The sequence below is a fragment of the Crocodylus siamensis genome, unplaced genomic scaffold, assembly GCF_052110815.1.
Source record: "Crocodylus siamensis isolate JL-2025a unplaced genomic scaffold, ASM5211081v1 HiC_scaffold_16, whole genome shotgun sequence".
Lineage (NCBI taxonomy): Eukaryota > Metazoa > Chordata > Crocodylia > Crocodylidae > Crocodylus > Crocodylus siamensis.
The window spans coordinates 2,487,556-2,510,250 of NW_028324426.1; positions in this window are offsets into that span (position 1 = coordinate 2,487,556).

The following is a 22,695-nucleotide window of genomic DNA, read 5'->3' on the forward strand; positions in this document are numbered from 1 at the left end:
TGCAGCCAGCAAGTCCACCCCAGGTAAGCGAATGGGGCCTTGCAGACACCATGTCAACCCAATGCAAGTGAATGGGGCCTGGCAGGCACCAGGTCAACCCCAGGAAAACGAATGAGGCCTTGCAGCCACCAGGTCAACACCAGGCAAGCCTACGACGCCTTGCAGCCACCAGGTCAACCCAATGCAAGCGGATGGGGCCTTGCTGCCAACAGGTCAACCCCCTGCAAGCCTATGGGGCCCTGCTGCCACCAGGTCAACCCCAGTCAAGCCTACGGGGTTGCAGAAAGGAGGTCAACCCCAATGCAAGAGAATGGGCCTTGCAGCCACCAGGTCAACCCCAGGCAAGTGAATGGGGCCTTGGAGACAGCAGGTCAACCCCCTGGAGGCCTATTCGGCCCTGCAGCCACCAGGTCAACCCCAGGCAATCCTGCGGGGCATTCCAGACGCCAGGACAACGCAAAGCCAGCTAATGGGGCTTGCAGACACCATGTCAACCCAATGCAAGTGAATGGGGCCTTGGAGCCACCAGGTCAACCCCAGGCAAGTGAATGGGCCCTTGAAGCCACCGGGTAAACCCCAGTCAAGCCTACGGGGACTTAAAGACACCACGTCAACCCAATGCAAGGGAATGGAGCCTTGCCATCACCAGGAGAACCCCGTACAAGCGAATATCGCTTTCCAGCCACCAGGTCAAACCCCTTCAGGCCTATGTCGCCCTACAGCCACCAGGTCAACCCCAGGAAAGCCTACGGCACCTTGCAGACATCAGGTCAACCCAATGCAAGCGAATGGTGCCTTGCAGCCACCAGGTCAACCCCAGGCAAGTGAATGGGGCATTGCCGGCACGAGGTCACCTCCAGGTAAGTGAATGCGGCCTTGCAGACAGCAGGTCAACCCCCTGGAGGCCTATTCGGCCCTGCAGCCACCAGGTCAACCTCAGGCAATCCTACGGGGCCTTCCAGACACCAGGACAACGCAATGCAAGCGAATGGGGCCTTCTATCCACAAGATGAACCCCAGGCAGCTGAATGGGGCCTTGCAGTCACCAGGTCAACCCCAGAAAAGCCTATGGGGCCTTGCAGACACCAGGTGAACCCAATGCAAGTGGATGTGGCGTTGCAGCCACTAGGTCAACCCCCAGCAGGACTATGTGGCACTGCAGCCACCAGGTCATCCCCAGGCAAGCCGAAGGAGCCTTGCAGACACCAGGTCAACCCAATGCAAGAGAATAGGGACTTTTAGCCACCAAGTCAACCCAAGGTAGGTGAATGGGGCCTTGCAGACAGCAGGTCAACCCAACGGAAGCGAATGGGGCCTTGAAGCCACCAGGTCAAACCCCTGCAGGCCTATGGGGACCTGCAGCCACCAGGCCAAACCCAGGCAAGCCTACGGGGCTTTGGAGACAACAGGTCAACCCAATGCAAGTGAATGGGGCCTTACAGCCAGCAGCTCAACCCCAGGTAAGTGAATGGGGCCTTACAGACACCATGTCAACCCATTGCAAGCGAATGAGGCCTTGCAGACACCTGGTCAACCCAATGCAAGCGAAAGGGGCCTGGCAGGCACCAGGACAACCCCAGGCAAATGAATGGGGCCTTGCAGACAGCAGGTCAACCCAATGCAAGTGAATGAGGCCTTGCAGACATGAGGTCAACCCCAGGCAAGCGAAAAGGGCCTTAAAGCCACCAGGTCAACCCCATGCAAGTGAAAGGGGCCTTCCAGCCAGCAGGTTAAAGCCAGGTAACCTAATGGGGCCTTGCAGCCACCAGGTCAACCCCAGGTAAGTGAATGCGGCCTTCCAGCCACCAGGTCAACGCCCTGCAGACCTCTGTGGCCCTGCAGCCACCAGATCAACCCCAGTCAAGCCTACAGGGCCTTGCAGACACCAGGTAAACCCAATGCAAGCGAATGGTGCCTTGCAGACACCAGGTCAACCCCAGCCATGTGAATGGGGCCTTGCAGCCACCAACTCAACCCCAGGCAAGTGCAGGGGCCTTGCAGCCACCAGGTCAACCCAATGCAAGTGAATGGGGCCTTGCAGCTACCTCGTCGACCCCAGGCAAGGAAATGGGGCCTTGCAGCCACCAGGTCAACCCCAGGCAAGCCTATGGAGCATTGCAGACACCAGGTCAACCCAATGCAAACGACTGTTGCCTTGCAGACACCAGCTCAACCCAATCCAAATGAATGGGGCCTTGCAGACACCAGGTAAACCCCAGGTAAAGCGAATGGGGCCTTCAGGAACCAGGTCAACCCCAGGCAACTCAATGGGGCGTTGCAGCCACGAGGTCAACCCCAGTCAAGCGAATGGGGCCTTGCAACCACCAGGTCAACCACAGGCATGCCCAGCGGGACTTTTGGAGCCCAGGTGAAACCCATGTAAGCGAAGGGGGCCTTGCAGACACCAGGTCTACCCCAGGCAAGCGAACGGGGCCTTTTAGCCAGCAGCTCAACCCAATGCAAGCAAATGGGGCCTTGCATCCACCAGGTCAACACCAGGCAAGCGAATGGCTCCTTGCGGCCACCAGGTGTAACCCAGGCAAGCCTACGGGGCATTGCAGACACCAGGTCAACCCAATGCAAGCAAATGGGGCCTTGCAGCCAACAAGACAACCCCAGGCAAGCAAATGCGGCCTTGCAGACACCAGGTCAACCCCACGTAAGCGAATGAGGCCTTGCAGCCACCATGTCAACACCAGGTAAGCGAATGCGGCTTTGAAGCTTCCAGGTCAAACCCCTGCAAGTCCATGGGGGCCTGCAGCCATCAGATGAACCCCAGGCAAGAGAATGGGTTCTTGAAGCCAGCAGGTCAAACCCAGGCAAGTGAATAAGTCCTTGCAGACACCACGTCAACCCGAGGTTAACGAATCGGGCCTTGCAGCCACCAGTTTAACCCCCTGCAAGACTACGGGGCCCTGTAGCCACCAGGCAACCCCAGGTAAAGTGAATGGGGCCCTGCAGCCACCAGCTGAACCCCAGGCAAGCGAATGGGGCCTTTCAGAACCAGGTCAATCGCAGGTAAGCGAATGGGGCCTTGCTGGCACCAGGTCAACCCAAGGTAAGCGAATGGGACCTTGCAGCCACCAGGTGAACACGAGGCAAGCGAATAGGAAATTGAAGCCACCAGGTCAACCCCAGGCAACTGCATGGGGCCTTTCAGCCACCAGGTCAACCCCAGGCAAGCGAACGCAGCCTTGCAGCCACCAGGGCAACCCCAGGTAAGCAAATGGAGCCTTGCAACCACAAGCTCAAACCCAGGCAACTGAATGGGTCCTTACAGCCACCAGGTCCACCCCAGGGAAGCGAATGTGGCCTTGCAGCCACCATGTCAACCCCAGGCAAGTGAATGGGGCCTTGCAGACACCAGGTCAACCCCAGGTAAGCGAATGGGACCTTCCAGCCACCAGGTGAACACGAGGCAAGCGAATAGGAAATTGAAGCCACCAGGTCAACCCCAGGCAACTGAATGGGGCCTTGCAGCCACCAGGTGAACCCCAGGCAATCGAATGGGGCCTTGCAGCCACCAGGTTAACCCCAGGCAAGCGAAAGGTGCCTTGCAGCCGCTACGTGAACCCCAGGAAAGCGAATGGGACCTTGTAGCCACCAGGGCAACCCCAGACAAGCTAATGGGGCTTTGCAGCCACCAGGTCAACCCAATGCAAGTGAATGGGGCCTTGCAGCTACCCCGTCAACCCCAGGCAAGCGAACGGGGCCTTAGAGCCGCCAGGTGAACCACAGATAAGTCAATGGGGCCCTGCACCCACCAGTGCAACCCCAGGCAAGCGAATGGGGCCTTCCAGCCACTAGATCAACCCCAGGCAAGTGAATGGGGCCTTGCAGCCACCAAGTCAACCCCAGGCAAGTGCAGAGGCCTTGCAGCCACCAGGTCAACCCCAGGCAAGTGCAGGGGCCTTGCAGCCACCAGGTCAACCCAATGCAATTGAATGGGGCCTTGCAGCTACCTCGTCGACCCCAGGCAAGGAAATGGGGCCTTGCAGCCACCAGGTCAACCCCAGGCAAGCCTATGGAGCATTGCAGACACCAGGTCAACCCAATGCAAACGACTGTTGCCTTCCAGACACCAGCTCAACCCAATCCAAATGAATGGGGCCTTGCAGACACCAGGTAAACCCCAGGTAAAGCGAATGGGGCCTTCAGCCACCAGGTCAACCCCAGGCAACTGAATGGGGTGTTGCAGCCACGAGGTCAACCCCAGTCAAGCGAATGGGGCCTTGCAACCACCAGGTCAACCCCAGGCATGCCCAGCGGGACTTTTGGAGCCCAGGTGAAACCCATGCAAGCGAAAGGGGCCTTGCAGACACCAGGTCAACCCCAGGCAAGCGAACGGGGCCTTGAATCCACCAGGTGAAACACAGGTAAGTGAATGGGGCCTTTCACCTCCCAGGGCAACCCCAGGCAAACGAATGGGGCCTCGCAGCCACTGGGTCAACCCCAGGCAAGCGAATGGGGCCTTGTAGCCACCAGGTCAACCCCAGGCAAGCTAATGGGGCCTTGCAGCCACCAGGTGAACCCCAGGCAAGCGAATGTGGCCTTGCAGCCACCAGGTCAACAGCAGGCAAGTGAACGGGGCCTTGCAGTCACCAGTCCAACCCCCTGCAAGCCTATGGAGTCCTGCAGCCACCAGGTCGACCCCAGACATGCCTAAGAAGACTTTTGGAGCCCACGTCAACCCCAGGGAAGTGAAAGGGGCCTTGTAGCCAGCAGCTCAACCCAATGCAAGCAAATGGGGCCTTGCATCCGCCAGGTCAACACCAGGCAAGCGAATGGCTCCTTGCGGCCACCAGGTGTAACCCAGGCAAGCCTACGGGGCATTGCAGACACCAGGTCAACCCAATGCAAGCAAATGGGGCCTTGCAGCCAACAAGACAACCCCAGGCAAGCAAATGCGGCCTTGCAGACACCAGGTCAACCCCACGTAAGCGAATGAGGCCTTGCAGCCACCATGTCAACACCAGGTAAGCGAATGCGGCCTTGCAGCTTCCAGGTCAAACCCCTGCAAGCCCATGGGGGCCTGCAGCCATCAGATGAACCCCAGGCAAGAGAATGGGTTCTTGAAGCCACCAGGTAAAACCCAGGCAAGTGAATAGGGCCTTGCAGACACCACGTCAACCCGAGGTTACCGAATGGGGCCTTGCAGCCACCAGTTTAACCCCCTGCAAGGCTACGGGGCCCTGTAGCCACCAAGCAACGCCAGGTAAAGTGAATGGGGCCTTGCAGCCACCAGGTCAACCCAATGCAAGCAAATGGGGCCCTGCAGCCACCAGCTGAACCCCAGGCAAGCGAATGGGGCCTTGCAGACACCAGGTCAATCGCAGGTAAGCGAATGGGGCCTTGCTGGCACCAGGTCAACCCCAGGCAACTGCATGGGGCCTTGCAGCCACCAGCTCAACCCCAGGGAAGCGAATGGGGCCTTGCAGCCACCAGGTCAACCCCAGGTAAGCGAATGGAGCCTTGCAGCCCCCAGATCAACCCCAGGCAAGCGAATAGGGCCTTGCAGCCACCAGGTCAACCCCAGGCAACTCAATGGGGCCTTGCAGCCACCAGGTGTAACCCAGGTAAGCCTACGGGGCATTGCAGACACCAGCTCAACCCAAGGTAGGCAAATGGGGCCTTGCAGCTTCCAGGTGAACCCCCTGCAAGCCTGTGGGAACCTGCAGCCATCAGGTGAACCGCAGGCAAGAGAATGGGGCCTTGCAGCCACCAGGACAACCCCAGGTAAGTGAATGGGGCCTTGCAGACACCGCGTCAACCCGAGGTACCCGAATGGGTCCTTGCAGCCACCAGGTCAACCCCCTGCAAGGCTATGGTGCTCTGCAGCCACTGGGTCTAACCCAGGTAGGTTACTGGGGCCTTGTAGCCACCAGGTCAACACCAGGTAAGTGAATGGGGCCTTCCATACACCAGGTCAACCCATTACAAGCAAATGGGGCCTTGCAGCCACCAGGGCAACCCCAGGCAAGCGAATTCGGCCTTGCAGCCTCCAGGTCAACCCAATGCAAGCGAATGGGGCCTTACAGCCACTAGGTCAACACAATGCAAGCGAATTGGGCTTTGCAGCCGCCAGATCAACCCCCTGAAAGGCTATGGGGCCCTGTAGCCACCAGGTCAACCCCAGGCAAGCCTACAGAGCCTTGAAGACACCAGGTCAACCCCAGGCAGGTGAATGGGGCCTTGCAGACACCAGTTCAACCCCAGGTAAGCGAATGGGACCTTGCAGCCACCAGGTGAACACGAGGCAAGCGAATAGGAAATTGAAGCCACCAGGTCAACCCCAGGCAACTGAATGGGGCCTTGCAGCCACCAGGTGATCCCCAGGCAAGCGAATGGGGCCTTGTAGCCACCAGGTTAACCCCAGGCAAGCGAAAGGGGCCTTGCAGCCACTAGGTCAACCCAATGCAAGTGAATGGGGCCTTGCAGCTACCTCGTCAACCCCAGGCAAGCGAACGGGGCCTTAGAGCCGCCAGGTGAACCACAGATAAGTCAATGGGGCCCTGCACCCACCAGTGCAACCCCAGGCAAGCGAATGTGGCCTTGCAGCCACCAGGTCAACAGCAGGCAAGTGAACGGGGCCTTGCAGTCACCAGTCCAACCCCCTGCAAGCCTATGGAGTCCTGCAGCCACCAGGTCGACCCCAGACATGCCTAAAAAGACTTTTGGAGCCCACGTCAACCCCAGGGAAGTGAATGGGGCCTTGTAGCCAGCAGCTCAACCCAATGCAAGCAAATGGGGCCTTGCATCCACCAGGTCAACACCAGGCAAGCGAATGGCTCCTTGCGGCCACCAGGTGTAACCCAGGCAAGCCTACGGGGCATTGCAGACACCAGGTCAACCCCACGTAAGCGAATGAGGCCTTGCAGCCACCAGGTCAACCCCAGGCAAGTAAATGGGGCCTTGCAGCCACCAGGTCAACCCCAGGCAAGTAAATGGGGCCGTGCACCCACCAAGTCCACCCAGCGCAAGTGAAGGGGGCCTTGCAGCCACCAGGTCAACCCAATGGAAGTGAACGGGGCCTTGAAGCCACTTCGTCAACCACAGGCAAGCGAATGGGGCCTTGCTGCCTCCAGGTCCACCCCAGGCAATCCTACGGGGCCTTGCAGCCACCAGGTCAACCCAATGCAAGTGAAGGTGGCCTTGCAACCAGGAGGACAACCCCAGGTAAGCGAATGGAGCCTTGCTGCCACCAGGTCAACCCGAGGTAAGCAAATGTGGCCTTCCAGCCACCAGGTTAACCCCAGGCAAGCGAATGGCGCCTTGAAGCCACCTTGTCAACCCCAGGCATGGCGCAGGTGTGGGGGGCACTCCTTGGGGGGTTAAGCAGGTGGGGGGGCACTTGTTGGAGGTTTAAGCCCTTGGCCGGTGTGCCGGTCCTGCTTCCGCACTCTCGGTGTTTGTTTGGGAGTGAAGACGTGGGCGGCAGGAAGTCGGCGGACCAGAGGAACCCCAGGCATGCCGAGGGAGACTTTTGGAGCCCAGGTCAAGCCCAGGTAAGTGAATGGGGCCTTGAAGCCACCAGGTCAACCCCAGGGAAGCGAATGGGGCCTGGCAGCCACCAGATCAACCCCAGGTGAGTCAATGGGGCCTTGCAGCCACCAGGACAACCCCAGGGAGGTGAATGCGGCCTTTCACTCACCAGGACAACCCCAGGCAAGCGAATGGGGGCTTGCAGCCACCATGTCAATCCCCTGCAAGCAAATGGCGCCTTGCAGCAACCAGGTCCACCGCAGGCAAGTGAATGGGGCCTTGCATCCACCAGTTGAAACTGAGCCAAAACTACAGGGCCTTGCAGTCACCAGGTCAACCCAATCGAAGCGAATGGGGCCTTGCAGCCACCACGTGAACCCCCAGTAAGCGAATGGGGCCTTGCAGCCACCACCTCAACCCCCTGCGAGCCTATGGGGTCCTGCAGCGACCAGGTGAACCCCAGGTAAAGTGAATGGGGTTTTGCAGCCACCAGGAGTAAGTCAGGGAAGCCTACAGGGCCTTGCAGACACCAGGTCAACCCAATCCAAGCGAATGGGGCCTTGTAGCAACCAGGATTACCCCAGGCAAGCGAATGGGGCCTTGCATACAACAGGTATACCCCAGGTAAACGAATGGCACCTTGCAGACACCAGGTCAACCCCAGGCAAGCGAATGGGGCCTTGCAGCCACCACGTCAACCCCCTGCGAGCCTATGGGGTCCTGCAGGGACCAGGTGAACCACAGGTAAAGTGAATGGGTCCTTGCAGCCACCAGGTCAACCCAAGGCAAGCGAATGGGGCCTTGCAGCCACCAGGTCAACCCCAGGCAAGCGAATGGGGCCTTGCAGCCACCAGGTCTACCCCCTGAAAGCGAATGGGGCCTTGCACCCACCAGGTCCACCCCAGGTAAGTGATTGCAGCCTTGCAGCCACCAGGTCAACCCCCTGGAAGCGAGTGGGGCCTTACAGCCACCAAGTCAAACCTTGCAATTGAAGGGGGCCTTGCAGACACCAGTTCAAACCCAGGCAAGTGAATGTGGCCTTACAGCCACCAGGTCAACCCCCTGAAGCGAATGGGGCCTTGCAGCCACCAGGTCAACCCCAGTTAAGCTAATGGGGCCTTGCAGCCAGCAGGTCCAACCCAATGCTAGCGAAAGTGGCCTCGCAGCCACCATGTCAAACCCAGGCATGCGAATGGGGCCTTGCAGCCACCAGGTCAACCCCAGGCAAGAGAATGTGGCTTTGCAGCCACCAGGTCAACCCCCTTCAAGCTAATGGGCCCTTGCATCCAACAGGTGTAACTCATGCAAGCCTACGGGGCCTTGCAGACACCACGTCAACCCAACCCAAATGACTGGGGCCTTGCAGCCACCAGGTCCACCCCAGGTAAGCGAATGGGGCCTTGCAGACACCAGGTCAAATCTCTGCAAGCCTATTGTGCGCTGCAGCCACCAGATCAACCCCAGGCATGCCTAAGTGGACTTCTGGAGCCCACGTCAACCCCAGGCAAGCGAACGGGGCCTTGCGGTGACCAGGTCCACCCCAGGCAAGTGAATGGGGTTTGCAGCCACCAGGTGTAACTCATTCAAGCCTACAGGGCCTTGCAGACACAAGTCAACCATATCCAAGCGAATCAGGCCTGGCAGCCACCAGGTTAACCCCTGGTAAGCGAAAGGGGCCTTGCAGACACCAGGTCAACCGCAGGGAGCGTAGTGGGCCTTGCAGCCACCAGGTCAAACCAGTGCAAGTGAATGGGGCATTGCAGCCAGCAGATCAACCCCAGGTAAGCGAATCGGGCCTTGCAGACACCAGGTTAACAAAATTCAAGCGAATGAGGCATTGCAGCCACCAGGTCAACCCAGTGCAAGTGTATAGGGCCTTGCAGCCAGCAGGTCAACCCCCAGCAGGCCTATGGGGCCCTACAGCCACCAGGTCAACCCCAGGCAAGCCTACGGGGTTGCAGACAGCAGGCGAACCCAATGCAAGAGAATGTGGACTTGCAGCCACCAGGTCAACCCAAGGTAGGCGAATGGGGCCTTGCAGACACCAGGTCAACCCCATGAAAGCCTATGCGGCCGTGCAGCCACCAGGTCAATCCCACACAAGTGAATGGTGCCTTGCATAGAGCAGGTTAACCCCAGGTAAGCAATTGGGGCCTTGCAGACACCATGTGAACCCACTGAAAGCGAATGGGTCCTGGAAGCCACCAGGTCAACTGCAGGCAAGGGAATGGGCCCTTGCAGCCACCAGTTCAACCCCAGGAAAGCGAATGGGGCCTTGCAGCCACCAGGTCAACCCCAGGCAAGTGAATGGCTCCTTGCAGCCACCAGGTCAACCCCAGGAAAGCGAATGGGGCCTTGCAGCCACCAGGTCAAACCAGGCAGCCTACTGGGCCTTGCAGCCACCAGGTCAAACCAGTGCAAGTGAATGGGGCATTGCAGCCAGCGGGTCAACCCCAGGTAGAGCGAATGGGGCCTTGCAGACACCAGGTCAACCCAATGCAAGCGAATGAGGCCTTGCGGCCACCATGTCAACCCAATGCAAGTGAATAGGGCCTTGCAGCCAGCAGGTCAACCACAGGTAAACGAAAGGGGCCTTGCAGACACCAGGTCAACCCTAGGAAAGTGAATGGGGCCTTAGAGCCATCAGGTCAAACCCAGGCAAGTGAATGGGGCCTTGAAGACAGCAGGTCAACACCCTGGAGGCCTATGCGGCCCTGCAGCCACCAGGTCAACACCAGGCAAGCCAACGGGGACTTCCAGACAAGAGGTCAACCCAATTCAAGACAATGGGGCCTTGCAGCCAGCAGGTCCACCCCAGGTAAGCGAATGGGGCCTTGCAGACACCATGTCAACCCAATGCAAGTGAATGGGGCCTGGCAGGCACCAGGTCAACCCCAGGAAAACGAATGAGGCCTTGCAGCCACCAGGTCAACACCAGGCAAGCCTACGACGCCTTGCAGCCACCAGGTCAACCCAATGCAAGCGGATGGGGCCTTGCTGCCAACAGGTCAACCCCCTGCAAGCCTATGGGGCCCTGCTGCCACCAGGTCAACCCCAGTCAAGCCTACGGGGTTGCAGAAAGGAGGTCAACCCCAATGCAAGAGAATGGGCCTTGCAGCCACCAGGTCAACCCCAGGCAAGTGAATGGGGCCTTGGAGACAGCAGGTCAACCCCCTGGAGGCCTATTCGGCCCTGCAGCCACCAAGTCAACCCCAGGCAATCCTGCGGGGCATTACAGACGCCAGGACAACGCAAAGCCAGCTAATGGGGCTTGCAGACACCATGTCAACCCAATGCAAGTGAATGGGGCCTTGGAGTCACCAGGTCAAACCCAGGCAAGTGAATGGGCCCTTGAAGCCACCGGGTAAACCCCAGTTAAGCCTACGGGGACTTAAAGACACCAGGTCAACCCAATGCAAGGGAATGGAGCCTTGCCGTCACCAGGAGAACCCCGTACAAGCGAATATCGCTTTCCAGCCACCAGGTCAAACCCCTTCAGGCCTATGTCGCCCTACAGCCACCAGGTCAACCCCAGGAAAGCCTACGGCGCCTTGCACATCAGGTCAACCCAATGCAAGCGAATGGTGCCTTGCAGCCACCAGGTCAACCCCAGGCAAGTGAATGGGGCATTGCCGGCACGAGGTCACCTCCAGGTAAGTGAATGGGGCCTTGCAGACAGCAGGTCAACCCCCTGGAGGCCTATTCGGCCCTGCAGCCACCAGGTCAACCTCAGGCAATCCTACGGGGCCTTCCAGACACCAGGACAACACAATGCAAGCGAATGGGGCTTGCAGACACCAGGTCAACCCAATGCAAGTGAATGGGGCCTTGCAGACAGCAGGTGAACGCAATGCAAGAGAATGGGGCCTTGTATCCACAAGATGAACCCCAGGCAGCTGAATGGGGCCTTGCAGTCACCAGGTCAACCCCAGAAAAGCCTATGGGGCCTTGCAGACACCAGGTGAACCCAATGCAAGTGGATGTGGCGTTGCAGCCACTAGGTCAACCCCCAGCAGGACTATGTGGCCCTGCAGCCACCAGGTCATCCCCAGGCAAGCCTAAGGAGCCTTGCAGACACCAGGTCAACCCAATGCAAGAGAATGGGGACTTTTAGCCACCAAGTCAACCCAAGGTAGGTGAATGGGGCCTTGCAGACAGCAGGTCAACCCAACGGAAGCGAATGGGGCCTTGAAGCCACCAGGTCAAACCCCTGCAGGCCTATGGGGACCTGCAGCCACCAGGTCAACCCCAGGCAAGCCTACGGGGCTTTGGAGACAACAGGTCAACCCAATGCAAGTGAATGGGGCCTTACAGCCAGCAGCTCAACCCCAGGTAAGTGAATGGGGCCTTACAGACACCATGTCAACCCATTGCAAGCGAATGAGGCCTTGCAGACACCTGGTCAACCCAATGCAAGCGAATGGGGCCTGGCAGGCACCAGGACAACCCCAGGTAAGTGAATGCGGCCTTCCAGCCACCAGGTCAACCCCCTGCAGACCTCTGTGGCCCTGCAGCCACCAGATCAACCCCAGGCAAGCCTACAGGGCCTTGCACACACCAGGTAAACCCAATGCAAGCGAATGGGGCTTGCAGCCACCAGGTCAACCCCAGGCAAGTGAATGGGGCATTGCCGGCACCAGGTGAACTCCAGGTCAGTGAATGGGGCCTTGCAGACAGCAGGTCAACCCCCTGGAGGCCTATTCGGTCCTGCAGCCACCAGGTCAAACCCAGGCAATCCTACGGGGACTTCCAGACACCAAAACAAGGCAATGCAAGCGAATGGTGCTTCCAGACACCAGGGCAACCCAATGCAAGTGAATGGGGCTTGCAGCCAGCAGGTCAACCCCAGGTTAGCGAATGGGGCCTTGGAGCCACCCGGTCAACCCCAGCCATGTGAATGGGCCCTTGCAGCCACCAGGTCAAGCCCAGTCAAGCCTACAGGGCCTTGAACACACCAGGTAAACACAATGCAAGCGACTGGGGCCTTGAAAGCACTAGGTCAACCGCGGGAAAGTGAACAGGGCCTTGCAGCTACGAGATCAACCCCCTGCAGGCCTATGGGGCCCTGCACCCACCAGGTCAACTGCAGACAAGCCTACAGGACCTTGCAGGCACCAGGTCAACTCAATGCAAGCGAATGGGGCCTTGCAGAGACCAGGTGAACCCAATGCCAGCGAATGGGGCCTTGCAGACACCAGGTCAAACCCAGAAAATCCTATGGGGCCTTGCAGACACCAGGTCAACCCAATGCAAGCGGATGGGGCCTTGCAGCCACCAGGTCAACCCCCAGCAGGCCTATGGGGCCCTGCAGCCACCAGGTCAACTCAATGCAAGCGAATGTGGCCTTCCAGACACCAGGTCAACCCAATGCAAGCGAATGGGGACTTGCAGCCACCTGGTCAACCCCAGGTAAGTGAATGGGGCCTTGCAGCCACCAGGTCAACCCCCTGCAGGCCTGTGTGGCCCTGCAGCCACCAGATCAACCCCAGGCAAGCCTACGGGGCCTTGCACACACCAGGTAAACCCAATGCAAGCGAATGGGGCTTGCAGCCACCAGGTCAACCCCAGGCAAGTGAATGGGGCATTGCCGGCACCAGGTGAACTCCAGGTCAGTGAATGGGGCCTTGCAGACAGCAGGTCAACCCCCTGGAGGCCTATTCGGTCCTGCAGCCACCAGGTCAAACCCAGGCAATCCTACGGGGACTTCCAGACACCAAAACAAGGCAATGCAAGCGAATGGTGCTTCCAGACACCAGGGCAACCCAATGCAAGTGAATGGGGCTTGCAGCCAGCAGGTCAACCCCAGGTTAGCGAATGGGGCCTTGGAGCCACCCGGTCAACCCCAGCCATGTGAATGGGCCCTTGCAGCCACCAGGTCAAGCCCAGTCAAGCCTACAGGGCCTTGAACACACCAGGTAAACACAATGCAAGCGACTGGGGCCTTGAAAGCACTAGGTCAACCGCGGGAAAGTGAACAGGGCCTTGCAGCTACGAGATCAACCCCCTGCAGGCCTATGGGGCCCTGCACCCACCAGGTCAACTGCAGACAAGCCTACAGGACCTTGCAGGCACCAGGTCAACTCAATGCAAGCGAATGGGGCCTTGCAGAGACCAGGTGAACCCAATGCCAGCGAATGGGGCCTTGCAGACACCAGGTCAAACCCAGAAAATCCTATGGGGCCTTGCAGACACCAGGTCAACCCAATGCAAGCGGATGGGGCCTTGCAGCCACCAGGTCAACCCCCAGCAGGCCTATGGGGCCCTGCAGCCACCAGGTCAACTCAATGCAAGCGAATGTGGCCTTCCAGACACCAGGTCAACCCAATGCAAGCGAATGGGGACTTGCAGCCACCTGGTCAACCCCAGGTAAGTGAATGGGGCCTTGCAGCCACCAGGTCAACCCCCTGCAGGCCTGTGTGGCCCTGCAGCCACCAGATCAACCCCAGGCAAGCCTACGGGGCCTTGCACACACCAGGTAAACCCAATGCAAGGGAATGGGGCCTTGCAGCCACAGGGTCCTCCCATTGCAAGTGAATGGGGCCTTGCAGCCAGCAGGTCCACCCGAGATAACCGAATGGGGCCTTGCAGCCACCATGTAAACCCCTTGCAAGTGAATGGGGCCTTGCAGACACCAGGTCAGCCCTAGGTAAACGAATGGGGCCTTGTAGACACCAGGTCAACGCAATACAAGCGAATGGGGCCTTGCAGCCACAGGGTCCACCCAATGCAAGTGAATGGGGTCTTGCAGCCAGCAGGTCAACCCCAGGCAAGTGAATGGGGCCTTGCAGACAGCAGGTCAAACCCCTGGAGTCCTATTCGGCCCTGCAGCCACTAGGTCAACCCCAGGCAATCCTACGGGGCATTCCAGACACCAGGACAACGCAATGCAAGCGAATAGGGATTGCAGACACCAGGTCAACCCAATGCAAGTGAATGGGGCCTTGGAGTCACCAGGTCAACACCAGGCAAGTGAATGGGGCCTTCCAGCCACCAGGTCAACCCCAGTCAAGCCTACGGGGACTTAAAGACACCAGGTGAACCCAATGCAAGTGAATGGAGCCTTACCGCCACCAGGACAACCCCGTACAAGCGAATATGCCTTTCCAGCCACCAGGTCAACCCCCTGCAGGCCTATGTCGCCCTGCAGCCAACAGATCAACCCCAGGAAAGCCAACGGGGCCTTCCAGACACCAGGTCAACCCAATGCAAGCGAATGGGGCTTGCAGCCACCAGGTCAACCCCAGGCAAGTGAATGGGGCATTGCCGGCACCAGGGGAACTCCAGGTCAGTGAATGGGGCCTTGCAGACAGCAGGTCAACCCCCCGGAGGCCTATTCGGCCCTGCAGCCACCAGGTCAACCCCAGGCAATCCTACGGGGCCTTACAGACACCAAAACAGGGCAATGCAAGGGAATGGGGCTTGCAGACACCAGGTCAACCCAATGCAAGTGAATGGGGCTTGCAGCCAGCAGGTCAACCCCAGGTTAGCGAATTGGGCCTTGGAGCCACCAGGTCAACCCCAGCCATGTGAATGGGGCCTTGCAGTCACCAGGTCAACCACAGAAAATCCTATGGGGCCTTGCAGACACTAGGTCAACCCAATGGAAACGGATGGGGCCTTGCAGCCACCAGGTCAACCCCCAGCAGGCCTATTGGGCCCTGCACCCACCAGGTCAACCCCAGGCAAGCCTACGGGACCTTGCAGACACCAGATCAACTCAATGCATGTGAATGGGGCCTTGCAGACACCAGGTCAACCCAATGCCAACGAATGGGGCCTTCCATCCAAGAGATCAACCCTAGGCAAGTGAATGGGGCCTTGCAGTCACCAGGTCAACCCCGGAAAAGCCTATGGGGCCTTGCAGATACCAGGTCAGCCCAATGCAAGAGGATGGGGCTTTGCAGCCACCAGGTCAACCCCCAGCAGGCCTATGGGGCCCTGCAGCCACCTGGTGAACCCCAGGAAAGCCTATGGGGCCTTGCAGACAGCAGGTCAACCCAATGCAAGAGAATGGGGCCCTACAGCCACCAGGTCAACCGAAGGTAGGTGAATAGGGCCTTGCAGACACCAGGTCAACCCCCTGAAACCCTATGGGGCCCTGCAGCCACCAGGTCAACCCCACTCAAGTGAATGGAGCCTTGCAGACACCAGATCAACTCCAGACAAGCCTACGGGGCCTTGCAGACACCAGGTCTACCCAATGCAAGTGAATGGGGCCTTCCAGCCACCAAGCCAACCCCCTGCAGGCCGATGGGGCCCTGCAGCCACCATGTCAACCCCAGGCAAGCCTACAGGGCCTTCCAGACACCAGGACAACGCAAGGCAAGCGAATGGGGCTTGCAGACACCAAGTCAACCCAATGCAAGTGAATGGGGCCTTGGACCTACCAGGTCAACCCCTAGGCCAGTGAATGGGGCCTTGCATCCACCAGGTCAACCCAAGGTAGGTGAATAGGGCCATGCACACACCCGGTCAACCCCATGAAAGCCTATTGGGCCCTGCAGCCACCAGGTCAACCCCACGCAAGTGAATGGGTCGTTGCAGCCACCAGATCAACTCTAGAAAAGCCTATTGGGCCTTGCAGACCCCAGGTCAACCCCACGCAAGTGAATGGGTCGTTGCAGCCACCAGATCAACTCTAGAAAAGCCTATGGGGCCTTGCAGACCCCAGGTCAACCCAATGCAAGCGAATGGGGCCTTGCAGGCACCAAGTCAACCCCCTGCAGGCCTATCGGGCCCTTCAGCCACCAGGTCAACCCCAGGCAAGCCTACGGGGCCTTGTAGACACCAGGTCAACCCAATGCAAGTGAATGGTGCCTTGCAGACAGCAGGTCAAAACCAGGTAAGCAAAAGGGGCCTTGCAGTCACCAGGTCAACCCAATGCAAGCGAATGAGGCCTTAGAGACACCATATCAACCCAATGCAAGTGAATGGGTCCTGGCAGCCACCAGGTCAACCCAAGGCAAGCGAATGGGGCCTTCCAGGCAACAGGTCAACCCCAGGTAAACAAATGGGGCATTTCAGACACCAGGTCAACCCAATGCAAATGAATGGGGCCTTGCAGGCAGCAGGTCAACCCCAGGGAAGCGAATGGGTCCTTGGAGCCATCAGGTCAACCCCAGGCAAGTGTATGGGGCCTTGCAGACAGCAGGTCAACCCCCTGGAGGCCGATTCGGCCCTGCAGCCACCAGGTCAACCCCAGGCAATACTACGGGGCCTTCCAGACACCAGGACAAGGCAGGGCAATAAATGGGGCCTTGCAGTCACCAGGTCCACCCAATGCAAGCGAATTAGGCCTTACAGACACCACATCAACCCAATGCAAGCGAATGGGTCCTGGCAGCCACCAGGTCAACCCGAGGCAAGTGAATGGGGCCTTCCAGGGAACAGGTCAACCCCAGGCAGCCTACGGGGCCTTGCAGACAGCAGGTCTAACCCCGTGCAAGTGAATGGGGCCTTGCAGCCAGAAGGTGAACCCCCGGCAAACGAATGGGGCCTTGCAGCCACCAGGTCAACCGCAGACAGCCTACGGGGACTTGCAGCCACCAGGTCAACCCAGTGCAAGTGAATGGGGCCTTGGAGCCAGCAGGTCAACCCCAGGTAAATGAAAGGGGCCTTACAGACACCAAGTCAACCCTAGGCAAGTGAATGGGGCCTTGGAGCCATCAGGTCAACCCCAGGAAAGCGAATGGGGCCTTGAAGACAGCAGGTAAACCCCCTGGAGGCCTATGGGGCCCTGCAGCCACCAGGTCAACCCCAGGCAAGCCTACGGGACCTTGCAGACACCAGGTCAATGCAATGCAAGCGGATGGGGCCTTGCAGGCACCAGGTCAACCCCCAGCAGGCCTATGGGGCCCTTCAGCTACCAGGTCAGGACCAGGCAAGCCTACGGGGCCTTGCAGACAGCAGGTCAACCCAATGCAAGAGAATGGTGCTTTCCAGCCACCAGGTCAAACCAAGTTAGGCGAATAGGGCCTTGCAGAAACCAGGTCAACCCTCTGAAAGCCTATGGGGTCATGCAGCCACCAGGTCAACCCACCTCAGGCCTATGTGGCCCAGCAGCCACCAGGTGAACCCAGGTAAGTGAATGGGGCCTTGCAGACACCAGGTCAACCCAATGCAAGCGAATGGGGCCTTGCAAGGACCAGGTCAACCGCGGGAAAGTGATTGGGGCCTTGCAGCCACCAGGACAACGCCCTGCAGGCCTATGGTGCCCTGCAATCACCAGGTCAACCCAGGCAAGTGAATCGGGCCTTGCAGACACCAGGTCAACCCAATGCAAGCAAATGGGGCCTTCCAGCCAACCAGGTCAACCCCCTGCAGGCCTATGGGGACCTGCAGCCACCAGGTCAAACCCAGGCAAGCCTATGTGGCCCAGCACCCAGCAGGTCAACACCAGTGCAAGCGAATGAGGCCTTGCAGACACCAGGTCATCCCGATGCAAGTGAGTGGGGCCTTGCAGCCAGCAGGTCAAAGCCAGGTAAGGTTATGGGGTCTTTCAGCCACTAGGTCAACCGCAGGTAAGTGAATGGGGCCTTGCAGCCACCAGGGCAACCCCCTGCAGGCAAATGTGGCCCTGCAGCCACCAGATCAAACCCAGGAAGCCTACGGGGCCTTGCAGACACCAGGTAAACTCATTGCAAGTGAATGGGGCCTTGCAGCCAGAAGGTCCACCCCACATAAGCGAATGGGGCCCTGCAGCCACCAGGTCAACCCCCGGCAAGTGAATGGGTCCTTGCAGACACCAGGTCAGCCGTAGGTAAGCCAATGGAGCCTTGCAGATAGGAGGTCAACGCAATACAAGCGAATGGGGCCTTGCTGCCACAGGGTCCACCCAATGCAAGTGAATGGGGCCTTGCAGCCAGCAGGTGAACCCCCTGGAGGCCTATGGCACCCTGCAGCCACCAGGTCAGCCCCAGTCAAGCCTACTGGGCCTTGCAGACACCAGGACAACCCAATGCAAGTGAATGGGGCCTTGCAGCAAGTAGGTCAACCCCAGGTAAACGAATGGGGCCTTGCAGCCACCAGGTCAACACCAGGGAAGGGAATGGGGCCTTGCAGACACCAGGACAATGCAATGCAAGTGAATGGGGCGTTGCAGGAACCAGCTCAATCCGAGACTAGCCTACAGCGCCTTGCAGACACCAGGTCAACGCAATGCAAGCGAATGCGGCCTTGCAGCCAAAAGGTCAGCCCGTGAGAAGTGAATGGGGGCTTGCAGCCACCAGGTAAACCCCCTGCAGGCCTATGAGGCACTCCAGCCACCAGGTGAACCCCAAGAAAGCCTACGGGGCCTTCCAGACACCAGGACAACACAATGCAAATGAATGCGGCTTGCAGACACCAGGTCAACCGAATGCAAGTGAATGGGGCGTTGGAGCCACAAGTTCAACCCCAGGCAAGTGAATGGGGCCTTGCAGCCACCAGGTCAACCCCAGTCAAGCCTATGGGGCCTTGAAGACATCAGATAAACCCAATGCAAGCGACTGGGGTCTTACAAGCACCAGGTCAACCATGGGAATGCAAAGAGGGCCTTGCAGCTACCAGGTCAACCCCCTGCAGGCCAATGGGGCCCTGCACCCACCAGGTCAACCCCAGGCAAGCCTACGGGACCTTGCAGACAACAGGTCAACCCCAGGCAAGTGTATGGGGCCTTGCAGCCACCAGGTCAAGCCCAGGTAAGTGAAGGGGGCCTTCCAGACACCAGGTCAACCCCCTGCAAACTTTTGGGGCCCTGCAGCCACCAGTTCAACCCCAGGCAAATGAATGGGGCCTTGCAGCCACCAGGGTAACCCCCTGGAGGCCTATGGCACCCTGCAGCCACCAGGTCAGCCCCAGTCAAGCCTACTGGACCTTGCAGACACCAGGACAACCCAATGCAAGTGAATGGGGCCTTCCAGACAGCACGTCAACCCCGGGAAAGCGAATGGGCCATTGCAGCCACCAGGTCAACCCCCTGCAGGCCTATGGGGCCCTGCAGCCACCAGGTCAACCCAAGCAAGCCTGCGGGACCTTGCAGACACCAGGTCAACTCAATGCAATTGAATGGGGCCTTGCAGCCACCAGATCAACCCCAGGCAAGTGAATGGGGCCTTGCAACCACCAGGTCAACCCCAGGATAGCCTACGGGGCCTTTCAGACACCAGGTCAACCCAATGCAAGCGAATGGGGCCTTGCAGGCAAAAGGTCAGCCCCGGACAAGCGAATGGGGGCTTGCAGCCACCAGGTGAACCCCCTGCAGGCCTATGCGGCACTGTAGCCACCAGGTGAAACCCAAGAAAGCCTACGGGGCCTTGCAGACACCAAGTCAACCCCAGGCAAGTGAATGTGGCCTTGCAACCACCAGGTCAACCCAATGCAAGTGAATGGGGCGTTGCAGCCACCAGATCAACCCCAGGCAAGTGAATGGGGCCTTGCAGCCACCAGGTCAATCCCAGGATAGCCTACGGGGCCTTGCAGACACCAGGTCAACCCCAGGCAAGCCTACGGGGCCTTGGAGACACCAGGTCAACCCCAGGTAAGCAAATGGGGCCTTGCAGCCCACAGGTTGACGCCAGGTAAGTGAATGGAGCCTTGCAGCCACCAGGTCAACCCCAGGCAAGTGTATGGGGCCTTGCAGCGACCAGGTCAACCCCATGATAGCCTACGGGGCCTTGCAGACACCAGCTCAACCCAATGCAAGCGAATGGGGCCTTGCAGGCAAAAGGTCAGCCCCGGACAAGCGAATGGGGGCTTGCAGCCACCAGGTGAACCCCCTGCAGGCCTATGCGGCACTGTAGCCACCAGGTGAAACCCAAGAAAGCATACGGGGCCTTGCAGACACCAGGTCAACCCCAGGAAAGTGAATGTGGCCTTGCAACTACCAGGTCAACGCAATGCAAGTGAATGGGGCGTTGCAGCCACCAGATCAACCCCAGGCAAGTGAATGGGGCCTTGCAGCCACCAGGTCAATCCCAGGATAGCCTACGGGGCCTTGCAGACACCAGGTCAACCCCAGGCAAGCCTACGGGGCCTTGCAGACACCAGGTCAACCCCAGGTAAGCAAATGGGGCCTTGCAGCCCCCAGGTTGACGCCAGGTAAGTGAATGGAGCCTTGCAGCCACCAGGTCAACCCCAGGCAAGAGAATGGGGCCTTGCAGCCACCAGGTCAACCCCAGGTAAGTGAAGGGGGAGTTGCAGACAGCAGTTCAACCCAATGCAAATGAATGGAGCCTTGCAACCCCCAGGTCAAACCCGGACAAGCCAATGGGGCCTTCCAGCCACCAGGTCAACCCCCTGCAGGCCTATCTGGCCCTGCAGCCACCAGGTCAACCCCAGGCAACTGAATGGGGCCTTTCAACCACCAGGTCAACCGAATGCAAGCCAATGGGGCCTTGAAGCCACCAGGTCAACCCAATGTAAGTTGAACAGGGCCTTGCAGCAAGCAAGTCAAACCCAGGGAAGTGAATGGGGCCTTGCAGCAACCAGGTCAAACTGGCAAGCGAATGGGCCTGACCCAGGTGTGTGGGGCACTCCTTGGAGGCTTTAGCCCGGGTCGGGGGGGCATTTCATGGAGGCTTAAGGCCCTGGCGGTTGTGCGGGTCCTGCGTCCTCACTCCCGGTGGTTATTTGGCAGTGAAGCCCCAGGCGGTACAAAGTCCGGGCACCAGGTCAACCCCAGAGAATCCTATGGGGAATTGCAGACACCAGGTCAACCCAATGCAAGCAAATGGAGCCTTGCAACTGCCAGGTCAACTCAATGCAATTGAATGGGACCTTGCAGCCACCAGGTCAATCCCAGCTAAGCGAATGTGGCCTTGCAGACACCAGGTCAACCCAATGCAAGCAAATGGGGCCTTGCAGCCACCAGGCCAACCCCAGGCAAGTGAATGGGGCCTTGTAACCACCAGGACAACCCCCTGCAGGCCTATGGTGCCCTGCAGCCACCATGTCTGCCCCAGTCAAGCCTACTGGGCCTTGCAGACACCAGGTCAACTCAATGCAAGCGACTGGGGCCTTGCAGACACCAGGTTAACCCAATGCAAGTGAATGGGGCCTTGCAGCCACCAGGTCAACCCCAGGCAAGTCTACGGGGCCTTGCAGGCACCAGGTCAACCCATTGCAAGTGAATGGGGCCTTGCAGCCATCAGGTCAACCCCAGGTAAGCGAATGGGGCCTTGCAGACACCAGATATACCCCAGGCAAGCCTACGGGGCCCTGCAGACACCAGGTCAACCCCAGGAAAGCGAATGGGGCCTTGCAGCCACCAGGTCAAACCCAGGCAAGTGAATGGGGTCTTCCAGCCACCAGGTGAACTCCAGAGAAGCCTACGGGGACTTGCAGACACCAGGTCAACCCCGGACAAGCGAATGGGGCCTTCCAGCCACCAGTTGAACACCCTGCAGGCCTATGCGGCTCTGCAGTCACCAGGTGAACCCCAAGAAAGCCTACGGGGCCTTGCAGACACCAGCTCAACCCAATGCAAGCGAATGGGGCCTTGCAGCCACAGGGTCAACATAATGCAAGTGAATGGGGCCTTGCAGCCAGCAGGTCAACCCGAGGTAAGCGAATGGGGCCTTGCACCCAACAGGTCAACCCCAGGCAAGCGAATGGGGCCTTGCACCCAACAGGTCAACCCCAGGTAAGCGAATGGGGCCTTGCACCCAACAGGTCAACCCCAGTGCAAGCGAATGGGGCCTTGCAGCTACCAGGTCAACCCCAGGCAAGTGAATGGGGCCTTGCAGCCAGCAGGTCAACCCCAGGGAAGCGAATGGTGCCTTGGAGCCATCAGGTCAACCCCAGGCAAGTCAATGGGGCCTTGCAGACACCAGCTCACCCCAATGTAAGCAAACGGGGCCTTGCAGCCACCAGCTCAACGCAATGTAAATGAACGGGGCCTTGCAGGCAAGTGAACCACAGGTAAGCGAATGGGGCCTTGCAGACACTAGGTCAACGCAATACAAGTGAATGGGGCGTTGCAGCCACCAGTTCAATCCCAGACAAGCCTACGGCACCTTACAGACACCAGGTCAGTGCAATGCAAGCAAATGGGGTCTTGCAGCCATCAGGTCAACCCCGGAGAAGTGAATGGGGCCTGCCAGCTACCAGGTCAACCCCCTGCAGGCCTATGTGACACTGCAGCCACCAGGTGAACCCCAGGAAAGCCTACGGGGCCCTGCAGCCAGCAGATCAACCCCAGGTAAGCGCATGGGGCCTTGCACCCACCAGGTCAAC